Source organism: Dermacentor silvarum, chromosome 8 (assembly GCF_013339745.2).
Source record: "Dermacentor silvarum isolate Dsil-2018 chromosome 8, BIME_Dsil_1.4, whole genome shotgun sequence".
In the NCBI taxonomy this organism is placed as follows: domain Eukaryota; kingdom Metazoa; phylum Arthropoda; class Arachnida; order Ixodida; family Ixodidae; genus Dermacentor; species Dermacentor silvarum.
This window is the reverse complement of record NC_051161.1, coordinates 77,350,627-77,365,731: the sequence shown is the minus strand read 5'-3', so window position 1 is coordinate 77,365,731 and position 15,105 is coordinate 77,350,627. Positions and strand designations below refer to the sequence as shown.

General features: G+C 47.8%; 1 protein-coding gene across 2 annotated transcripts in view; it reads left to right on the top strand.

Moving 5' to 3' along the window:
- The first annotated feature begins 12,913 nt into the window (after positions 1–12,913).
- Positions 12,914–15,105, top strand: part of LOC119461468 (uncharacterized) — a 37,301-nt gene continuing 35,109 nt past the window's right edge. The window contains exon 1 of one of the 2 annotated variants that reach the window (XM_037722785.2): positions 12,914–13,068. The gene's annotated coding sequence lies outside the window, so the exon portion shown is untranslated. The remainder of the gene's footprint in view (positions 13,069–15,105) is intronic. The other variant, XM_049672765.1, reaches the window with a different exon arrangement.

The window sequence follows — 15,105 nt, the reverse complement described above, 5'->3', positions numbered from 1 at the left end:
GGCACAACTTATTTGAACTTGCAGAACGAAGCACCAGCGTTCAGCATTCTTCTTCGTTTTAGAGTGTATCTTTCTACAGCTCACAAATGCATGACCCACGTAAAATAAAAATCACGTAACCGACAAAAAAAATTTCGCACTTTCGCCCGAAAGGCGAAGCATCAATTGCAATAGCAAATTGGTAGAGAGCTATTCGGAGTAGGGATAGTAGTTTTATCGGCTGCATAAACTTGGACACATTCGCTTTCTAAATGAGTTGACAAGCGTGGTGTCATCGCGCACAAGCAAACATGAATAGATCACACTGAATGACCGCAGACAACGACTGTCAAAACGCTGGCAGCAAGCGCAGCTGCTGCAGCGGGCGAAGAATCGTGCGGTCACTCGTGCGGTCAATCGTGCACGATTCTTCGCCCGCTGCAGCAGCTGCGCTTGCTGCCAGCGTTTTGACAGTTGTCTGCGGTCATTCAGTTCCCTCTCGACGCGCATGCTTTCACGGGCATCTGAGAAGATCAAGCTGCACGATTAGAGTGTGCCATATGTTAGTGCAGAAGCTCAGAAAAAAAGAAAAAAAACACTTAATACTCAGAACTGGTGCGCACAAAGGAGCACGAGCGATATTCGTTGGGCGCGAGCAGCGCTACGCAGTACGCCGTCTGCTCCACTCATTTACGGCGCCCCCGCGTACAGCGCCCCTTGCGTCACCGGTGCGCTTTGGGGACCGGTTTCCGCGGCCGCTTTTCACACCTCCCAATTCTAGCTACCCTAGCCTTAGCAAGCGCCGAGGGTGAAGCAAAAAACACGGAAAATCGCTTCAACGGAAACTGAGCGGCGAATGCACAGCGCATACAAAGGTCAGAGCCGTGTGGAGATAAGAGACGGTGCGGGCGACCGCCACCACAGCCAGTGCAAGCATATTTGTTGGCAGAGTAGAAGCTCCCCCCCCCCTCCCTCCCGCGCTGCCTTCCCGCTTTTTTGCTTTCGCGTGGGAGATTGCGTTGCCAGTTCCCCTTGCGCTCAGTTGCAAGATACGCATTTAGTGCCGTAGTACAGCGTCGCACCGCCTCCCTCGCCCCCATACCCCCACGGCCTTTTGCGCGACGGTCGCGTTTGCCTTCCGCCGTGCGTTGGCTCTCCGTGATAGCGCGCGTCCCCCGCGCGCTTTCACTCGCGCATACGGCGCGCGGCGACGATTTTATCGCCCTTGGAATCTATACGGAACCTCACGGCGACGACGACGCCGACGGCAGAAATCCGGTTGAAGTGTCCATATAATTGCTATCGCAATAAAACGACGCAACAGCAACCCCGTGGTGCCGTCACGTTATCCTACAAGGAATCTGCGACGGCGGTGGCGGCACGGCCCCGAGCTAGGGTTCCTCGATGCGTGCGCCCCCCTCCGCCGCCGTGGAGGGTGGAGTCATTCTGTGAAGGGGTGAATGCCGCCTTACGACCGGCGGTCGCCATTGCGCTCCCCACGCATCGTCGCGGCTGGTTGAGTGAGACACGTGTGCGGCGTCTTCTAGGGCAAAATGCCCAGGTGTTGCGTACCACAGTGCACAAACCATTCGCGAAATGGCTGGAAGATGTTCAGAAAGATCCGAAGAGGCGACTCCTGTGGCTGGTAAAGATCAGGCGCGACAAGTGGCAACCCACGAACCGTCCCTGTTTGTGCAGCGTTATTGCCTTTCTGTTTTGGGGAGTTGAAGCTGTGTGACACTGGCACCTTTGATCGCGATCGAGCCTTATCCGGATCGAATTTCTCGATCGTCATCAGCTCCCTTGCCCAAGCTGCAGAAGGAACCCGATCATTGTTGAGAAATCAGATCCCGATCGGGCTTAATCGTAATCACCAGTGCACCGTGTGTAATAGTTCATTTGCACGCTATTTCCCGTAGCGTTTGTCCGTCTTGTAGTCTTGATATCTGGCATGTAAACGTGCCTGTTTAACTCGTTCGTTTCTGGATAGCACAAAGTGCGCTGTTCTTAAACGCTTGTTGTGAATGAGCTGCAAGTGCGTAAAGATCTGCGCCTACGTTGTGCGCTTTTAAATGCGAAGCATTTCTTAGCGCACTTCGGCGACATTGAGCATATCTATTTATCCATCTATCCATCCATCTATCTATCTATCTATCTAGCCGCCTACGACTTTGGGCTCTCCTGGCCGTTTCGTTAACGGGATGTATACGAAAATTGGTATGCCACAACATGACTGCATGACGAACATAAATGACAGGTCATAACATGAAAATCAAAGCATGAGTGGCATGATTTACGTGCGACGGTCTTGGTGCTCTCCTAGCCCTTTCGTTAATGGGATGTATGCTAAAACTGGTATGGCACAACATGACTGCATGACGAACATAAATGACAGGTCATAACATAAAAATCATGACATGCATGTCATGAGCGGCATGATTTACGTGTCACGGTCTTGGTGCTTCCCTGGCCGTTTCGTTAATGGGATGAATACGAAAATTGGTATGCCACAAGATGACTGCATGACGAACATAAATGACAGGTTATAACATGAAAATCAAAGCATGAATGTCATGAGCGGCATGATTTGCGTGCCACGGTCTTCGTACTCTTGCGGACGTTTCGCTAACTTGATATATACCAAAATTGGTATGACGAGACAACAATGTCTGACGACCATGGGTGACACGTTCTAATAACATGAAAATCGTGACATGCATGTCGCGCCAGCTCGAAGCCACGAGAATCAGTGGGAGTGGAAGCAAGACATGCGCTGCAGTTAATTTGCAGTGAGTTGTAGCGCTTGTTCTTGAAAAAATTCTCAACCAAATAAACAATCTACGACATGAGAAATCGCTATGTATTGAATGCATTTTGTTTCCTCTACGTTGAGAAGCCGTGTGGCCGCTTTATTTTAAAGATATCGATGACCGGCTGCTTTATAACAGTTACCGGTTTAAGCTATATTGCTGCGGAAAACATGCTCAACAAGGTTTCATAGTCAATGCCTGCATGAGAGCCATGATTTAATGCCACAAAAGCCATATGTAGAGCACCAAATCATCTGACATGTATTCCCCCCAACAATTTTTACCCATCTGCACATTTACAGGACGGTAAACGAAATAAAAAAATTCAGAATACCCTGCGTTGCAGCATGCAGTCAATAAATGGGGTAGCTGATGACTGATTCGAAAACACGAATGTTTTTTACAATTTTGTTGAAGGCACAAAACACACACAACGAAATGCGATGGGAATCGCGCGCGCGCGCGCGCGCGCGTGTGTGTGTGTGTGTGTGTGTGTGTGTGTGTGTGTGTGTGTGTGGTGTGTGTGTGTGTGTGTGTGTGTGTGTGTGTGTGTGTGTGTGTGTGTGTGTGTGTGTGTGTTTCGCACGTTTAACCAATATATAGCCCAACAAGACGCTATCTTAAGGTGTTTACGCAGCTGGCGTGTATGGTAGCCTTCCGCGGCCAGCGAGACCGGCTGCAAATTCCGCTCTAAAAATAAAGATTACAGAACGTAAATCGGAGACCTTCACGCTGCCGATGCGAAAACTTTGTGTTCTCGTCATATCGTTAAAGTACCACACGTTTTACATAACGAAGTCTACGTGCAGCTGCGCAAAGTACCGCTTGCTGCCTATCCTGGCTATAGGCTGCCTGCGGAGAGGGCATCATAATGGCGGACGCCGTAGCAGACGACGCGGTTGTCTCCACCCTCCACGGCGGCGGAGGGGGGCGCACGCATCGAGGAACCCTACCCCGAGCCCCCTGCAGCAGCGCCCCTAGCGGCAGCGGCGCACCGAGGGACCCTGTCTGGCAAGGGAAACGCTCCGCGCTTTTCACACCTCCCAATAGGTGGATAGCAAAATGACGATGTCGTCAGCTAGCGACTTCCGGTTCGAGGGTTAGCGCTTCTGTTGCTTCGTTCAGCCTTGTCACCAGTTTCTGCAGTGTGATTTCCCGCTGTTCGCGAAGAAAACACGCTCCAGCAACGTGATTATGGTTGGCTGCTCGGCATTAGGGTGCACGAACTCTTCCGTGGAAGGAAAAAAAAATGTTTCGTTTTTCATGGAATGAAGCGCACAAACGTAAGTGGGCAGTTGCCGTCAAACGAGCGACTGTGAACGGCGAGCTGTGGGTACCGAAGGTAGGAGCCAGAATATGTGAACATCATTTCGTCACAGGCAAGTGTTTTGGCGAATAACTTCGCCTACTAACTTTCTTGTACAAATACCCCCTTTTTAACAATCAGTTAAATACACACAGGTGCACCGAGCAAGGATCCTCAGCACATTGATTATGTGCAGTCTTCACTCCGGCACAACGAAAAGGCAACTGAGGCTGCACGAAAGAGGGAGGAGAGGTAACCTCAAAATATTTCGTGCACTTTTCAGATACTTAAATCAGTGCTTTCTCTCTGCAGTTATACACGACATGCGTCTCCTGAGAAAAAAAACGGGAGACTGCGAAGGCACAGCAGCCGACGACATGGCGCGCGCTGGGCACCGCTGCAGACAAAAGAGCGGACGAAGCGATCGACTGCACCGTTTGTTATCGGAAGCGTTAGAAACAGCCACTTATTAGGTTGACTTACCACTTATTAAAAGCTACTTCGTAAGTTAACGCACGTTTATTTGCGCTCGACAAACGTTTGCGCTAGGTAAACGTTATATGACTATTTGACGCGACACAAACACGTTAGGGCATGAAATGCCTGCCACCTAAAAATACACGAGTCTAAGGGCGCCAACATAAGTACGAAGGAGCGATAGCTCACACCTATGTTTTGGAACTGCCCAGCGGTGCTTGCATCGTGGTTTTTCACCAAAGTTCCGCAGTATATAAAAAACAAAGCGCGTGAAGCATGGGCATGAAGTGACGGCGGCACAGACGGCGTCGTGGTCTCGAACCAAAAGTTGTAGCAGAATACGCCGTACCCCACAATCCCTTGCGACAACCGAGATTTTGCTATCCACCTATTCTAGCCACCCTACTAAGGCTTCCGCTGAACCCGCTGAACTTACCTCCATGCGCTGGACCCACTCCCCCATTCTAGTACACTCTACTCAAACTATATAGAGTGTACTAGAATATATATATAGTGGTTCAGATAGTTGGGAAAGGATGCTATTTTCTGCTGCCCAGAAGGGAGCACGGCTCAGCATCAGGGGGAAGGGGAGAGGGGGAAGTAAAGATAGGGGGGATGAGGGGGAAGGGGTAGGTAGGGTGTGGAAGTGATCAGCGGAAGCAGCTCGCCGTGGCAAGGACCGCAAGGGGCAGGCAGGCGGGGGGCCCCCTACAGGGAGGCAAGTCCTGCCACGGCGGCCAACTCCAAGAAGGATTGCAAAGCTGTGACAGGGCTATGGCGGGGGAAGAGGAAGTCTTCCAATGAGGTGGCTGGTATGCCACTGTCATCGCGTGCCTTGGGGTCGCGAGGGCTTGACAGTGGCATATAATGTGCTCCAGGGTCTCTGGGGAGCCGCATTTCCTGCAGGCCGGGAATGAGACTCGCCCCACGCTGAACTTGCGAGCGGCTGGCCATGCGCTCCCCGTCCTGAGGCGCAGGAGGAGCGTTCGTTCTTGCATGTTGAGGCCGGTGTCAGGGAGTGGTCTCGGAGGTTGTCCGCTGGCCACGCGCGCGTCCGGGTGTGCAGCAGTGAGCAGTTTCAGCAGCCGGTGACGCGTGAAGTCCGCCGCTGCCACTGCCGTGCTCACCTGGACCGGCTCGTGATGGGCTGCTTTGGCTGCGGCATCTGCCTCTTCATTTCCCGCTATGCCTGCGTGGGAGGGGAGCCAGTGGAGTGAGAGGGAGATGCCGCTCCTGTGCAGTGCCGTCAGCTTTGCCAGCAGCAGGGCCACTGTGATGTCTGCTCGGTCTGGTTGGAGCAGACCCTGGAGAGACGGGCGGGAGTCTGTGAGGATGGCCACCGGGACCTGCGGTGGGTGAGCAACGAGGTAGTCGGCTGCCAGGTGCAGGCCGGCTAGCTCTGCTGCAGTGGAGCTCGCCGCAAATGGAAGGCGGCACTGCAGGATCTGGCCCGTTGCGGGGACCACGCAGGCTGCCGTTGCCGAGCCGCTGGAGGGGAAGACAGATCCGTTCGTGAACACTTGCAGGTGCCCGCCAAGATCGTGTAGCTTGGACAGCGCTGCCTGCTCCAGCTCGCACGGGAGACTGGACTGCTTCCGGAGGCCTGGCTGACAGCGGTGGTGGTGCCCATCAGGAAGCCGGGACGACCAGCCACGGCCATCCCCTCCTACAGACCGGTGTCACTGACGTCTGCAGCCTGCAAGCTCATGGAGGCCATTGCGCTGGGACGGCTGAACTGGATTGCCGGGGCGGTGGATTTTCTACCCGAGCAACAGACCGGATTCCGACGACACCGGTGCACGGCCGACTCGATCGCGGACGTGATCTCTACTCTGGAGGAGGCCAGAAGCAATGGGGAGGTGGCACTCCTCATACTCCTGGACATCCAGAGTGCGTTCGATGGCCTGCCACACTCAGTTATTGAGAGCGCACTGGACGGGCTTGGCATCAGGGGCTGCCTCAGGCAGTTCGTCAGCTCCTTCCTGACGGGAAGGACACTCCGGGTGAGAGTCGGACGGACCCTGAGCAGCCCCCGCAGGGTGACCATGGGCGTCCCCCAGGGCTCGGTGCTAAGCCCATTTCTCTTTAACACGGCCCTGGCAGGACTCACCGCAGCGATACCGGCAAACCCAAGGTTCCCAACCCAGTGTGCCATCTATGCAGACGACGTGGCTCTGTGGGCACATGGACCGAGGCGCAAGCTGCAGTGCATCCGGACATCACTGCAGCAATCCCTGGATGCGGTGGCCTCTTACTTCCGGTGCATTGGACTTCTGCTCTCGCCTGCCAAGACAGAGGCTCTGCTGGTGCACCCATCGGCCGCTGCCCGGGTCACTGTCGGGAGGCTGGTGCTCGGAGGCACTCCCATCCCATGTAAGAAGGAGGTCACCTATCTTGGGCTCCAGGTGGACCATCGCCTCACGTGGATACCTGCTGCCACGGCCGCCACCATCAAGGCACGCCGCGTAAAATCGGCAGTTGGACGGCTCCTCCAGCGAGGCAAGGGCTGCACCACCCGATGGGCCATCCGGCTGTACCAAGCTGCCACCTCCGTGCTCCTGTATGCGCTCCCGTTGGCCAAGCTAACGCCGACCCGCAAGAAGCCGCTGGAGATGGAGCACCGGATGGCCATCAGGTCGCTCCTGGGCTTGCCACGCAACTCACCTGTGGCTGCCTTCCTGGCAGAAGCCCAGACCTGGCCGCTCCTGCTGCTCATGCTTCGGCAGGGGCTCCTACTTGGACCGGCTTCACCACACTCCAGATGGCGACGCCCTGGTGCGCAGACTGCGGAGCCGCCCCTCCTCCCGGATGGGCAGCATCTGTGCACTTTACGACGAGCTGGTTGGGCACCCGCCCACCGCGGTGAAGCCACCACCCCCCCACCAGCAGCCACTCGAGATCCACCTCACGCTGGAGGGCAAGCGGAAGCGCAGTACTAGATGATGATGATGATGATGCACCTCCGTTATGGCTCGCACCCAATAAGGGGGATAGGCCAAGAATCGGGCGGCAGTGGGAATGCTAAAGAAAATTCATATTTTAAAACAAGAAAACAAGAAATGCCAAGTAAAAGACAAAAAAAGACAGATGTCACACTAACCAGATTAGCACGCGAGCGAGCAGTCAGACTGACTGAAAAAGGTGAAAGTGAAGAGTTGTTACAATCAGAGGGAAGTAATATTAACAAAACAATTTGGAGAAATCAATTTAGGTGATATGAATGCATCTGATGTGTAGAATACAAATACAATAATTAGCAGGGTAATCGTTTTGTTTCAGTTTAAAAATTAAATACTGCGCAACACACGTCTCTGTGACTATAGCCTAGTGCTGAAGCCCCCAATGATAACAATACTGGTATGTTTAAACCTAATCCAATTTTGTAAAGTGGAGCTTCCAGTAATAACTTTCTGTGGTGTGAATATCGTCTGCATGATAAAAAGTAATGTTCTATTGATTCAATTTCCTTACAGTTGTGACATAGAGGGGACATCGTGAGACCAGCTCTATGTAAATAAAAATTCAATTGCGGGATGCGACAGCGTAGTCTGGTGTAAGTAACTTCCAACTGCCGAGAAGAGCACCACTGTTTATTCCAGCAAAAACCGAGATGCTGAAAGTCTGTAGATGGTTTCAGCGGTAAGTTGCTTAAATCATTTTGCAAACAAAATTTTCTGTATCTCGATGCAGTGACGTAAGAAGTGTCCAGTAAAATAGGGATCAAAGGCCCACTTAGAGACGTTCTTGCTAATAAATCTGCCATTTCGTTTAGATATAAACCGCGGTGTCCAGGAACCCACAGCAAGTTAATTTTTTGTAAACTTTTAGGGACTAAATTGTGAAACAAGCTAAGGAGAGCTGCATTCGTTTCCGTGGAAAGCGACACACATACCGATAGAGAATCTGTAACTACGACAGCTGTTGATTGATTTACAGGAAGTTTACGTAGCGCTAGGACAATGGCCAATAATTCTGCTATGAAAATAGGTGTGTAATCTGGAAGGCGAGTAGAGAAGGACCAATTAAGAGAAGGAGAGAAAATGCCTACGCCAGCCTTCTCTTCGGACTGTGAAGCATCAGTGGCTATGATATTGTTTGTTTCCAGGTGAGAGAGGTAATCTTGTAACTGATCATTTAAATATTGGTATGGCATTAGTTTAGCATTTGAGGGGAAAATATCGTCAAATTCTATCTGGAGGCTTATTTTTGATTGACTTGTTGGTTGAATGCGTTGAATTTGTACATTCAATGGTGATAGCAATGCCTGTACGAATACGATCTGAGGGGTGTGTAATCGCGACCAATGACTATTAAAGAATAAACTTGGTTCGTTAATAAAAATATACATTGGTCTTCTTTGAGGAGATTCGTAAATTCTTAAATACGTTTGGACTGTAAGAATCCTCAATCTGCTTTTTAAGCTTGGCATTCGTGCTTCCATATACAGCACGGTGTTGGCAACAAACTTAGGGAGTCCAAGGCACAATCGCAGAGCTTCCCTTTCTAATATTATCAGAGGCTGAATTTTATAAGCTGGGCTACCAGAAAACAAGACACTTCCAAATTCCATGATCGGTCGGACATACATTTTATATATCATAATTAATGTATGCCTTCGCAGCCCATATCGTTGATGACTGATCTTACGTAGCCATCCCACGGCACGAGTTGCCTTAGACGCAACTCTTTCAATGTGGCTTCTCCAGTTTAGTGACCCATCATACGTGATTCCCAGGTATTTAAGGCAATTCACTTGGGGAATGAACTCTTGGCGATACACCAATGAAATATTAATGGGAACATCTAAAGGAAAGACAAGAAGTGCACTTTTTCTAACGTTCAGAGACATATGTATATTAGCAATCCAGGTTTCAAGCATGCATAAGTAATTTTGTAACGATTGATACAGTGCATTTAGATCATCATTAGACGCGAAAAAAGCGATGTCATCGGCTTAAACGTATACATGAATGTCCTGGAGCGAAGGGATGGAGCTTAAAAATATATTAAATAAAACAGGAGATAACACTGATCCTTGTGGTACTCCGCGTTTCTGTCTATACCTTGACGATGAACATCCGCCTTGAAAACAATAAAATTCTCTTTCCCTTAAAAATTCTGCAATCCACGCCGTGATGTATTTCGGAAACCTGTACATCTCTAGCTGCTTTATCAGAAGTCCATGCTCCACTGAATCATAAGCGTTAGCTAGATCTAAAGTCACCAATGCTGAATATTCTCGCCTATGACGTGCAAGTAGTACTCGACTCTCTAGATCTATGTGCGCACACCATATCGAGCACCCTGATATAAAGCCAATTTGACTGGGGCTAAGTATTGAGTTTTCAGCTATGTATGTCGTCATTCGGCTATTCAAAATTCTTTCTATTAGTTTAACCAAGTTGGATGTGAGAGAAATTGGTCTAATATTATCTAAATAATATCCACCTCCATGTTTTTTGAGTATCGGAATTACCTTAGCAATTTTCCATTCTGAAGGTATCCAGGCATTTTTTAAAGAATAATTTACCATTTCAAAATTTCACAGCTGTGGTAACTCCATCTGGTCCTGGTGCTGAAGAAGGCAGAGAGCGAACAACAGCCGCCAATTCTTGAAACGTAACTTCCTTAAATTCTTCTAGCGGTAGTGATTTCAATTGGTATGGTGGAACTATTGAAGAAAACCTATCTTCTAGGCCCCTTTCCAATATTTTCCAATAATTCGGACAATTCGCGTGGCGAGAGGACGAAAGAGTCAATATTTGCTGGAACCGGAATCATCTTTCGTGAGCGTAAAAATCTAAAAAGGGCTTTCTTGTTTTTAGAATTAGAGAGATAAGTTGATTTATTCTCGTCATACTCATGTTTGGCTTTAGCTATCGTACGCTTGAAAGATGAAGCAACGAATTGGTAATCACTCCAATTTTTCGCACATTGATTACAGAGAAGTTTCTTCCAAGCAGCTTTCCGTTTTCGGTGAGCCCGCGTGCATTCTGAATTCCACCAAGGGCTAAAAGATTTACCTGTGGCGGAGTTTAAATTAAAAGCTGAACTCTTTAAGGAACGTTTTAAAACTGCACAGAGACTCATAGCCCTAATATCATTTTGCATATTCATACGGGAGAGCATCGTAGACTTCAACTCCTTTTGAAGTTTGTCATAATTTACAAATGTGATATGTTTTCTGCTGAGGGGAATCACAGGGAAATCAATCTCAAATATAATAGGAAGGTGGTCGCTGTTAGTTGCACAGTCTATAGTTTTCCACGAGGATATAGTTAAAGATGAGCTGGAAAAAGTGAGATCTAGAGCTGATTGAGAATGGCCGCGAACAAACGTAACAACTTTTGAATTTAGACAAGAAAGGTTATTGTCAAGAGTCCATTCCCACAGGCGTTTTCCACCCAAGTCAGTTTTAAACCCCCAAGACACGTGATGAGAATTGAAGTCACCAGCGAGTATTATGCCTTTTTTGCACGAAGCTAATGCGATGTCTAGGCATCGGGTATCCTGCACTCCTGCCGGGAAATATAAATTAACTAGGGAAAAAGGGGAGCAGTCTGGAAGTGTTATGTCTAATGCTAAAATTTCACATTTAGCAGACATACATTGATACGATATCGTGGCCTTGTGACTAAATTTTGTTGAAATCAAGAAAGCAATGCCACCACCTCTAGAAGGGCGATCCAAACGAAATAATCGATAATTTTTTGGGAAAAACTTTTGATCATTTGAGAGCCAGGTTTCTTGTAATACAATTATGTCTGGGGAAAATTCAGAAGAAATATATGATAAATCTGTAGCAGCAGAAGCAATCGAACGGCAATTCCACTGTAAGATTTTTAGAGAGCCTATGGTGAAGATAGAACGGTGGCGGAGACCGCCTGCTCTAAAATGCTCTCTTTCAAGAAGTCTTTCTTGAAAAGATTCTCTTTTACAAATTTTTTTAGGTTTTGACTTAGGGGAAATTTTGGGGGGAGGAGATCTGGTGCGTTTCATACTCTTAAGTTCCATGTCTACATCCTGAAATTCTTCATAATCATCTGTTAGGGGTGCTGGTTCCGTCTCTACACGAGTAGAAGGTCCTGCGCAAGGAGAGTTAGTTACTGGGTTGGGTGACGATGTTTGGTTTGGACCTAGATTTAGAATATTTGAAACTTGGCATGCTTGAACCTGGGGAGAGGTTGTGTTAATGAGCTGCGCCAGCTGACTAGACAGCATTTGTGCCAAGGACTCAAAAATAGTTGTCGCAAGACGTTCCATGGCCTTTTCTGTAGCCTTCTCTACTGCCTCTGCTATGGCCTTGGATACAGAAATATCTAAGCCAGCGGGTTGACGAGCTGTTACACCTGCATAGCCCTGGGTTCTTCCTTGAACCTCAATAAACGCTTCTCTACGTGAGCATCGCCTGCGTTCCACCACTTCAAGAATTCTTAATTCTTGCTCCTTCGCCGTGCAGTTCGAATAGTCTGCCGCGTGAGCTTCGTGACACAGACAACATTTTTCCTCCTGAGATTTACAGTCTGTGCTGTCGTGATTTTCTCCACATAGTCGTCATCGAGTGACAGACCTGCAGCCTTTTATGCTGTGCCCGTAACGCCAACATTTCGAGCACTGTAGTGGTCGTGGAGTTAGTGGCTCTACTTTGTATATTAGGGGCCATGCCTTAATTTCAGATGGACGGGCTGTTCCCGCGAACGTAACAATGACCGATTCCGTAGGCGACTTCTTGTTCTCGATAATTCGGCTGCATCGGTATACAGAAACAGCACCAGCAACTGAAAATAAGTCTAATACCTCTGATGGGTCCAGGCTCGCGTCGACACCGCGAACTAAGCCTTTCGAGCAAGCAAGGTGTGCTGGAATAAGCACACCTTGCTAGAATATACTAGCAAGCAGTACTAGAATATACTTTCTAGGCACTGTAACTCAAACGTTGGCTTCATCTCATGGCAAGGAGGTTTGTCTCAGGGGCGCCTCCTTCGCTCCAGCAAGCACCGCATTTTTGCCTTTCTGTGGAATAAGTAGTATTCACACAGTTTTTACAGAAATATGGCCACTCTAGCTTCCCGAGAAATCAAGTTATCGCTAATTTTATGTCCTGTAAACTTTTATGGCCAACTGAACATCAAAGCGCAACACCTCGAAAGTTGTAGTGTTGGTAGCATATCACCACATTTTGTTTGTAGTCATTGCAGCATAGAGTTAATAGCACTACAGTTGATTACGGTTTGATCTTTCAGTTAGTCAAATTTTATTCTTGTCACACAGCTGGCGCCCTCACGTTGGTCGAAAAATATGCGACTGCGAAAAGCGTGCCTGCTTCCGGTACCGGTATCCCTGATGATTTCCGCCGTTGCCTTCGCGCGCGGTTCGTAAGGAGCTGGCAAGGTAGTCGCAGCTGTGAACCACCGAATTCGCAAGAGCTTTTCCGACACCGCAACGGCGTCGTACTCCAGCCGGCAACGACAACTTGGGCGTCACTCTCGTGCATAGGTAGGCTAGAGCCAGCTTGTTTTGGTATAGGTTTCCCCCTACTGGGGGATAACGCATAACGACAATGGATAATTGGTTAAGAGTCGGGTAGAATAAGTTGCCCAGCAATTTTCTTTTTCTTTACGAATTATGCACATTCAAAATTGTTCGGCAGTTGTGTCAACTAATGGCCTGGGTAGCAGAGTCAGCTGTGCAGTTCTTTCTATGTATGTATGCCCACCATTGTGTAAACCAACGTTTTGTTATTAAAGCAAAACCGTTAGTTCGGCTAGAAGCGCTCGAGAACGTCACATGCGTGTTTACCCGTTGTCATAAGTAGGCTTACTCACTCAAGAGTATATTGACTCATATTCGCCCCATACTCATTTCACATGTGCGAAATAGAGCGTTAATGAGTTACGAAGGGTGTGAGTGAACGTGAGAATGCGCGGTTGCGAGTGCCGGTTGGGTAGCTACGAACGTCGGCGGTGTACATGGTAGGGGTGATGTGCGGGCAAATATTGCTAACCACTCGTTGACTGCATGTTTAGAGGCATTTTTGAGACGAATTGAATAGTATGAATACTTTTCGAATAGTGTTCGAATAATGAATTGCCGTTATGACAGTCAATATAAAATGATATTCACATCCCAGTATAGTTAAAGTTAGCAAGTTTCTGTCATTACGTAGTATGTTATGAAGTGTTGTTTATTAGAAACAAAAATGTAGCATTAGGAGTAAACAAGTAGTTTCTTTCCATAACTTGGCTCTTCAGAGTGTGTTAATGATTGCTGTACAGCCTGCAAAGTATGGCTACCTGACATAGCCTGCTCTACTACGCAAGTTCTCATGTTTTGATGTTTATACTATGCCCGCGGGGGTGAAAATTTACTGTACCTTTGGTCCAATTTTATGTATATTTGATCGCAGTTTACGTTCGGAAATATTAGAAAAATATTTGCATTTACGAATACTTACCATTCGATTCGTTATTCAAAGGTTTCAAATATTCGCATACGCTTACATTATACGGAAGGTTTAGAATGCTTCCATGGTGCCCTGATTGATTTAAAGTTGACAGAGATGCGTATATTTAGAGAAGATGGAGGCCGTGTTAGGGGTGATATGTACCAAAAGGTTCATTGAAGTGTGCAAGGTCAATTAGAGGCTTTGAAAATAATTACTAAATGCTTATTCTCTTCCTCTTTAGGCAAATCGCATACTTTGTTTGCCTGATGTCCTGTTAAAACTAAATGCGACGGCGGAATAGTTTGTTTCAGGATGGGAGGCCTGTTGCGAGTTATGTGAAATCAGCGTTTAGACTGTGTAGGTTAATTACAGCCTTTCTAGGAAATTATGCATCCAATCCAGAGCATTGTAGGCTTCTTTTATACCCCAGTCACACTCGGCACTTTTGATAGCAATCAAGCCCGACCAGAATTCAATTTCTCAATCGCAAATAGCTCCTTTGTGCTAGTTATGGCAGGAAGCCATTTGCAGTCGAAAAATTCTATTGCGATCGAAAGTGCCCCTGTCACCCAGGTATAGCAAACCGCATACAGAGTTTTCCTAATGTCTTGAAAGGATTAAAGTGCATCATAGCTTACATTTCGATGGAAGGAGCATCTTGTGGGTTATGTTTGGGCATAGTTACGTGAGTGCGAGTTATAAGATATGAAAAAAAAAAAGCATTTCCTTACACAAGTACGCACGATTGTTATACAGCTATTTAGCAACGTTTCCCAGTGTCCTGAAAGAACTGCATGTTACACCGGCTCACATTTCTTGGAAATGTGGGTCATGTTCAAAGTAATGTGTAGCAAAGTTTAGTTCCTGGGTTAAAATATTGATTAGCAGCTAAGTGTTGGAAATAACATCCCCAAGTGGCTTTGTGTGCCCAAATATGCAAACTCCTTTGTATGCCCTTTGTGTTCTTTTGTACGCCTGGCCAATAGCATTCCTTAACTTTGGATCCACTATTTATAAAATTCCCGAATTGCAGAATGGTCCTTTTTCTTACTTTTAGACTTTATACAAAGCGCAGAGTGTTTTCTGAC